Below are 9195 nucleotides of genomic sequence, written 5' to 3'. Positions count from 1 at the left end.
CATATCAATGACTTTTCTGCAGTTTTAAAGTTGTTATCTAGAAGCTGTTGCAGAATCCTTCAATGCATTCTGCTAAAAAGCTTTAATAAAGTTGAGGGACTGATTTTGGGAGCAGCCTAAAGCAGGACAAATGTTTCCCCCTCTATACTTCAATCATAAAATCCAGCAACACATTAACACATATTTATTATTAGCTTATCTTCCTAATAACCACATGTTTTGCTGGTCTACTTACAGTTTTTTTATGCTGGTGTTTCTCGGGGTAAGGAGCAACAGCCTGAGATCTCAGTTTGTTGGAATGGAGACAAACTTCTAGGAACTACGGGAACCGAGAAGGACCAACGCCCCGCCCGTTACAGATCATTTAGATTTATCTAGATATTCTTAACATGTTATCAGGAGATAAGAACATGATGTGGTGTGGCGGCATCGCGGTGGAGTTAATGATTTATTGTTTTGCTATAATCAGCGCTTATCTTCTGTCTAGCTTAACAGTTACGTTTCAGAAGTTATTCAGGCACTTATTCAGTTAATGCAGGCATCACGTTTATAGACTGCTAAGTATGCTGTATTCAGGTACCGCTCGTAAACGAGACAATCTAAACTAAATAAGGTGAAATTAGACGCATTTATTAGAAAATTTCTTGCTCAGCGGCTTGAAAACAAGACTATATATGACTTAGTGTGCGATGTATTAGTTTTTAGATTAGATTAAAAAAACGTCATTAAGGCTAAAATGAGGATAAGGATGTTAAAAGTTATTGGACACCGCAAAAGTCCAATAAAACGGCTTGATTAAGATAGGAGTCAGAATACGTCACTTATATGTTGTTTAGCTGTATTAAACTGTACTATGAGATCTTTTTGTAATTGCGTATTGTTATCTTTAATCTCGTGATTTGGGAATATTCCACATTTAATTGCGGTCTGAGATCTATTTCTTCGTATCCCTATAGCGCCCTCTGTCGGTTGCTTTTCACTTTTCGCTGTTGTCTTTATTGCACTTCACTGTCCTTCATAATTCAAAATTTTTTTGTGTGTTGAAATGATAAAACCTTAACGTTTAAAGGCTTTTGCTCTACTGTAAAACAGCATCTGGTGTGATTAGAAATGCCAGTTTGTGAAGTTATAACAGGATCATTTTCTTAGTGTTTTCTTAAGTGAAATCACATGATAGTCCCTGCTGGGTTCTCCCCTGGAAAGCAGTAACTCTGACTGAATCCAGAATATGATCTACCAGGTAATCATTCAAAGATAAGTTTGACGATGAGAATCAAAGAAGATGATTAAGCTGAGGCAGCGATTCTTGGCTTCATTTAAACTCTCAGTAATGTGTTTAATTGCAGCCTCAGCCATAAAACAAAGGCTTTGCTTTACATCATTTAAACCTGATGAACTTCTAGGGGCAAATGACCACATCAGATCTGTGCTTTTTAAGACCAGTTAATTAATCTTCTGAGGCACTGATTTTACTACATTTTAATTGTTTTTTTATTTATGTATTTGGAAAGTTTGCACATTGTAAAAACCTCATGGTTTTATTCTACATGTTGGTTTTATCTCATGTTATATGCAGAAGTCAGTTCTTGACAAATTAAAACATGCTTTAAAAGGATTTTTGCACGATGTAAATGCAGATATTCATGCAAACCTGAAACTGCTACAGAGAAGATACAGCTGACACTTGGTTTGGGTCAAAAAAATGGACACAGACAATCTATAAATAATTAATTTTACTGATAAAAATGTAAGCAAAACTAAACTTAACAACATGTATGAATAAAGTATCAATTAATGCAACTGTGTCTTTATTCTGTTCAGGAATACTTACACAAATATTGTACTATCTTCACAAACACGCAAACTAAAATGTTATAGACGCAGTTAAATATGAACTTCAATGTAAATAAATATATATGGGTATTTTTTTTTTACATATACTGTAGATGTAAGTAAATAACCAAATATAGCAAGGTTTTTCATAAGTTCCCGGGTTTCTTCACTCTTCTCATAGGAAACATGAATGTTAAAATGTAAAGGTTTTAATTTTGAACTAGGCCAATCATTTAAGATTATTTATACTTTATTTATTTATTTTTTGCAGTAGCTAACTATAACCATGGGCGCCAGCGGCGCTTCTTACCTTGTATGCTTCTTGGCCTGTCTCTAGAAAAGGGACTGATCTCATCACAGCACCGACTTTTATACAAAGACTCAGACCCGCTGTCCATTTTTTTTTCCCTTCTCTTCAAGGTAGAAAGAAAGCCAATTGAACTCTGTCCGCTGGATGAAGGGATTAAGCTTCTTTCTCTTTCCTTGATAATAAAAAATACAATTAATCATTTTATATAGGTGGGTTTATTTCCTACCTGTAAATCTATTAATGATAGTTTGTGTTCTGCTGTGGGCGGTCCAGCCCTGCGCTGTTCAATCACCGCAGCAGAAAAACGTTGCACAGCAATTTGGCCAGGGAGAGTTTTCCCCTAAAGTAAATAGAAAGTGATAGCTGATGGCTCGCGCGTTAGTCTTCATTATCAGGCTGTTTGAGAAGATGCGCGTGCATGCTCTGATTTGACTAATAGTTTGAAACAGACTGTTTTAGTAGGACTGAACTTAATGGACATCAGGGGCGGCTCTAGGATCAGAGGTTTAGGGGTGCTGAGCCCCCAGCGAGCTGTCTTGCCAGAAAAGTTTAAGTTCACTGTTTTCTAAAAATATTTTTTAAAACTTGATCAGTTCTTTTTGCTAATAACTGACTCCATTGTTCACTAATGCATCGTATCTGAGACGTGAGCAAAAAACCTAACAAGCAAAGCAAAAAGCAGCATTTTTTTTAGAAGAATATTCCAACCAATTAAAGCTTTTAAATCAACTAATTTTAATGGAAACCTTTGAATCAGTTTATAGAAAATTTGTTTTATCTTTTGTGCCAAATTACTTCCATGATAAATGTAAAATAATCGACTGAATGAAATGTTTTTCTTCTCCAGTTTAACAGCTGCTGCTATTCTGTCTGGTTTTTGCTGACCTTTCACTTTGCACACACCTTGCTCCTCTGCTCCCCCTTGCTCCTCTGCTCCCCCTTGCTCCTCTGCTCCCCCTTGCTCCTCTCCCTCTTTAGACTGGCAATCAGAAAATGGATTCTAAGTTCAAATAACTAGAAACTAGAAATGATTTACTAATGTTTCAGTAAATGTTAATATTGAAATAGAGTTGTGGTTTTAAAGATAATCAAACAAACTAGTCTCAGACACATTAGAGCACCTCGCTGGTGAACATTTCACCACCAACACACCATCAATAGGTGCAGAAATCTGAGTGAACATTTCAGAAACACCTGAATGCAACGTTTTCCTCAACATTTTAGTTAAGGAGCTCCATCAGGCTTATTTACTTGTTTTTTTGTTTATTATTTCTGATGAACCAGAACATAATTGAAGGGGTTAAATAACCAAATAATCTATAGTTTTTACAATGTCACTTTTGGTGCATACAGTATTGACAACTCATATTTTAGGGGTGCTTTGATTCAAATTAGGGTTGCTTAAGCACCCCCAAAAATAGGCTAAAAACGCCTATGTTGGACATCATAGAGGCTGGAAGATACCTGATTGCTCTCAGTGGAATCACAATCCAAGTGTTGCTTTGAGCTTTTCTACCTAGATGCTACATCTGTTCTTTTATCATCTCCTGAGTCTTCTCCAATTTTGCCTTAAAGAACCTGAAACTATTGAACATCTCTTCTATTCATGTAGAGTCTCAGGTCACTTTTGGCAGAACCTATAAATCAATATTAACATACAATAATGACACTGCGAAGGATATATCTGACATGTTTGATATCATAAGTATGGGAAGATACCATAAACATGTACAGTACAGACCCAAAGTTTGGACACACATTCTTTTTCAAACAGTTTTCTTTATTTTTTATTGTGGAGAAGTCAGGTGGACACACAGCTGATAGCGCTACTGAACAGACTGCTATGGCAAGAAAAAAGCAGCAAAGTAAAGAAAAATGAGCGGCCATCATCACTTTAAGAAATGAAAGTCAGTCAGTGCGAAAAATTGACAAAACTTTGAAAGTGTCCCCAAGAGCAGTCGCAAAAAACATCAAGCGCTACAAAGAAACTGGCTGACATAAGGGAAAGGAAAGATCAACAGTCACCTCTGCTGGGGAGGACAAGTTCATCTGAGTCACCAGCCTCAGAAGTGGCAGGTTAACAGCAGCTCAGATTAGAGAGCAGGTCAATGAAACACAGAGTTCTAGCTGCAGAAACATCTCTAGAACAGTTAAGGGGAGACTGCGTGAATCAGGCCTTTATGGTAAAATAGCTGCTAGGAAACCACTGCTAAGGACAGGCAACAAGCAGAGAGACTAGCTTGGGCTAAAGAACACAAGGAATGGACATAAGACCGAAATCTGTGCTTTGGTCTGATGAGTCCAGATTTGAGATCTTTGGTTCCAACCATCGAGTCTTTGTGCGAAGCAGAAAAGGTGAACGGATGGACTCTACATGCCTCGTTCCCACCGCGAAGCATGGAGGAGGAGGTGTGATGGCGTGGGGGTGCTTTGTTGGTGACACTGTTAGGGATTTATTCCAAATTGAAGGCATAATGAACGGACACCACAGCATCTTGCAGCAGCATGCTATTCCATCCGGTTTGCGTTTAGTTGGACCATCATTTATTTTTCAACAGGACAATGACCCCAAACACACCTGCAGGCTGTTTGAGGGTGATAGGGTGCTGCGCCAGATGACCTGACCTCCACAATCACCGGACCTGAACCAAATCCAGATGGTTTAGGGTGAGCTGGACCACACAGGGAAGGCAAAAGGGCCAACAAGAGCTAAGCAACTCTGGGAACTCCTTCAAGACTGTTGGAAACCATTTCAGGTGACGGTCTCTGGAAGCTCATCAAGAGAATGCCAAGAGTGAGCAAAGCAGTAATCAAAGCAAAAGGTGGCTACTTTAAAGAACATAGAATATAAGAAATATTTTGAGTTGTTTCACACAAGTATATAATTCCACATGTGTTAAATCATAGTATTGATGTCTTCAGTGTGAATCTTAAATTTTCATAGTCATGAAATAAAGAAAAGTCTTTGAATGAGAAACTTTGTCCAAGCTTTGGGTCTGCACTGTTTGTAAATAGAAAAATAAAAAAACTTCATTAATAAGTTTCAAAAACAAACTAAAAATCTTCTATCTCTGTTAGCAGACAAATATGGACATATACAAAAACTTTGTAGTGACATGTCACAATTTCTGGTGTTTTGACTTGACAAAATGCTAAAGTTAACAATATGCAAGGAACTGTCTCGTTCCAGAATGAGTCTGTGTCTTTTAATTTGTTGATTTTAAAACCTACATATGCTTTATGTTGTTATACTTTTGGAGACTGGTTTTGTATGCATCCATTGGTTATAATGTAAATGCCTGTTTATTTGTTAATATATTAATTTTTTTGTAAGAATGAAAAGTTCTTGAAAATGTAAATTAAAGCTTTTGTTCAATAAAGTTTGAAAAAACTAAAGTCTTCTCCAATTCGGTCCCTTGTCAGTCCCTCTGTCCATTACATGGATTAAAAGTCAAGGTCTCCATCAACTGACTGAGTTTATTTTGATATAATTCCAAGATCATTTGCGTACAGTAAACTGAGTCATTAAATTGGGTAATGTGTACAAACTTTCCTGGCTTTTGGATGAGAAATAATTATTTAGCTGTTTATGCACAGTAGTCTAGTTGTAAAAAAAAAAAAAAAAAAAAAAGGAGGGGGATGGTGGATTTTTTTTTCTTTTTTTGGAAGCATACATATCCTAATTAATCTAGTCTATTAACCTAAAGCAATATGCATGGTCTGATTGTTACATGTCAGGTACGTCGGTCATTGACCTTGACCAAGGCACCTTCCAGTAGAACTGCAGCAAGTCCCTGGACTGGCATGGCTAGCACTGCCCCTACAGAGTTAGCATGGCCATTACTGCCCCTACATAGTTACCATGGCTATCGCTGCCCCTACAGAGTTAGCATTGCTATCACTGCCCCTACAGAGTTAGCATGGCTATCACTGCCCCTACAGAGTTAGCATGGCTATCACTGCCCCTACAGAGTTAGCATGGCTAGCACTGCCTCTACACAGCATGGCTATCTCTGCACCTACACAGTTACCATGGCTATCACTGCCACTACATAGTTAGCATGGCTATCACTGCCCCTACAGAGTTAGCATGGCTAGCACTGCCCCTACAGAGTTAGCATGGCAATCACTGCCCCTACATAGTTAGCATGGCTAGCACTGCCTCTACACAGCATGGCTATCACTGCACCTACACAGTTACCATGGCTATCACTGCCACTACATAGTTAGCATGGCTATCACTGCCCCTACAGAGTTAGCATGGCTAGCACTGCCCCTACACAGCATGGCTATAACTGCACCTACACTGTTACCATGGCTATCACTGCCCCTACATAGTTAGCATTGCTATTGCTATCCTTACATAGTTAGCATGGCTAGCACTGCCCCTACAGAGTTAGCATGGCTATCCCTGCCCCTACATAGTTAGCATGGCTAGCACTGCCCCTACATAGTTAGCATGGCTATCACTGCCCCTACAGAGTTAGCATGGCTATCCCTGCCCCTACATAGTTAGCATGGCTAGCACTGCCCCTACATAGTTAGCATGGCTAGCACTGCCCCTACATAGTTAACATGGCTATCACTGCCCCTACATAGTTAGCATTGCTATTGCTATCCCTACATAGTTAGCATGGCTAGCACTGCCCCTACAGAGTTAGCATGGCTATCACTGCCCCTACATAGTTAGCATGGCTAGCACTGCCCCTAAATAGTTAGCATTGCTATTGCTATCCCTACATAGTTAGCATGGCTAGCACTGCCCCTACATAGTTAGCATTGCTATTGCTATCCCTACATAGTTAGCATGGCTAGCACTGCCCATACAGAGTTAGCATGGCTATCACTGCCCCCACATAGTTAGCATGGCTAGCACTGCCCCTACATAGTTAGCATTGCTATTGCTGCCCCTACATAGTTAGCTTGCCAACACTGCCTCTACATAGTTAGCAAGGCTATCGCTGCCCCTACAGAGTTAGCATGGCTATCACTGCCCCTACATATTAAGCATGGCTAGCATTGCTATTGCTGCCCCTATATAGTTACCATGGCTATCACTGCCCCTACATAGTTAGCATTGCTATTGCTGCCCCGACATAGTTAGCATGGCTAGCACTGCCCCTACATAGTTAGCATGGCTATCACTGCCCCCACCATTGTTAGCATTACTATCACTGCCCCTACATAGTTAGCATGGCTAGCACTGCCCCTACATAGTTAGCATGGCTATCACTGCCCCTACATAGTTAGCATGGCTATCACTGCATGTAGTCATGGTAGGACACTTCTTTGATTTTACCTATTTTGCTCAGGCTACTCATTAGCCCACAGTCCGCGAAATGTTGAAAGGGCAATATTTTTGCCATTACTGTTAATATATAGTTGAAATTTTACACATTCAGTAATAAATAGTCACAAGGGATGGTATGGGGGGATGGTCATTTAAGAAGGGAGAACTTGAGTAATGTTTGTACCCAGAGTTTACATACGATTCATTTTCAGTTTGCTTAGACAAGACAGTTCTGTAGGCGAATCCGGGACTGGGGTCATGTTTACTGAAAGCTCTTTGCACACCTTACTTGGTTGCTGATGTTGGACATGGGGCCCTGTTGGCTTCCAGTAGAGGACTCTAAAGATCCCAACATGTCTGAGACAGCAATTCTATTTAAGCTGAGACAAAAGCTGCACCTTTTTTCTCTATTTGCTATTGTGGATGATACATAGTTTCTGAAGTAGGATATGTAAAAATAAAAACATATTTTTATTATATCACCTTAAATATCTCCTTACTCAAAAATGAAGAATACAAGAGAATGAACACTAAGCTGCTGTTGATGACAGCAAAGAGACTAAGAGTAACTCTGGAGGAGCTGCAGAGTTCCAGAGTTTGAAAAAAATCGCACAGTGTACGCCCGGCTTAAGGTCAGAGAAGCTGTTTGGAAGGATCATTATTATCAGACCTTTTTTGGAAGAGTGACACAAAGAAAACTGTTGTTGAAATCAGAAAGAAATTCCTGATCACCATTTTGGCCTAAGCCATGTAGGAGACACTGCAAAGAACATAGAAGATGCTCAGATGTCACCAACTTTAGATGTTTGTTCAATCTGAAAAATGCAATAGGAGATGCTGGCGGACATTTCCCTTCTGAAAAACATGGATAATTGATCAGAATGGAGAGAAGATGGATGGATGTAAACAGAGGACAATCATTTCATTTTTAGACTGTTTTAGAGGTCTACTTCCTGTAGGACATCAGAATCACAAAGTAAAGGTTGTAATCAAAGCCCACCTATGTTTTTAAACGGCCCAGTCAAAGTCCTGCCCAGAATCTATTTGTGCCAAGACCCAAAAATAAGACGTCGGCAGGTCTCCATCCAAGCTAACTGAGACTTAGCTGTTATGCAAACAGAATCAGGCACATGGACTTGCAGGTGTGATCGTAGCCAAATGTGGTTCAACAGAGAGCTCAGGGCAGTGGAATACAAATGTGCACCACACTTTTCAGATTTTTGGTTATAAAGAAGTTTGAAAACTTCTCTTACTTTTCTCTCCACTTCATGTGCATAAATGTCAGGTTAAAATTTAAAAAAAGGAAGAGGAAATAATACTTTTGCAAGTTGATGAATATATTAGCTTTGATGGTTTTCAGTTAAACATGGTTTTAATGTTTAAGGTAACTGACATCTCAGGTACTTTAATGTTAAGCTTCCTCCCTAACATAACTCCAGCTATCTGAGATCAGAAATACTTTTTCTTTTGGGTGAACTGTAGAAACAGATTCTGTTGGGTTCAGGGGTCTGAGTTCTGAACCCTGACCTTCAAAGTCTAAGCTCAGTTGATCCCTGCAAGTTAGGGGCTGCTTTCATTTAAAAGCCCAGTTAGGCTCACTTCCAAGTTAATGAAGATTTATTGGGTTTATTAGCAAATATGTGGGAGGAGTAAAGTAAGAAAGATATGAGGATGTTGGAAGATCTATACAGTGTTGCGTGAGGGAGGGGTAAGATAATGGCACAGGTGGAAAAAAGCATGAAGGTCACAAAGGTAACGTGGA

Source organism: Cyprinodon tularosa, unplaced genomic scaffold, assembly GCF_016077235.1.
Source record: "Cyprinodon tularosa strain WSP-4 unplaced genomic scaffold, ASM1607723v1 ctg656, whole genome shotgun sequence".
In the NCBI taxonomy this organism is placed as follows: domain Eukaryota; kingdom Metazoa; phylum Chordata; class Actinopteri; order Cyprinodontiformes; family Cyprinodontidae; genus Cyprinodon; species Cyprinodon tularosa.
This window is presented reverse-complemented; position numbering follows the sequence as displayed.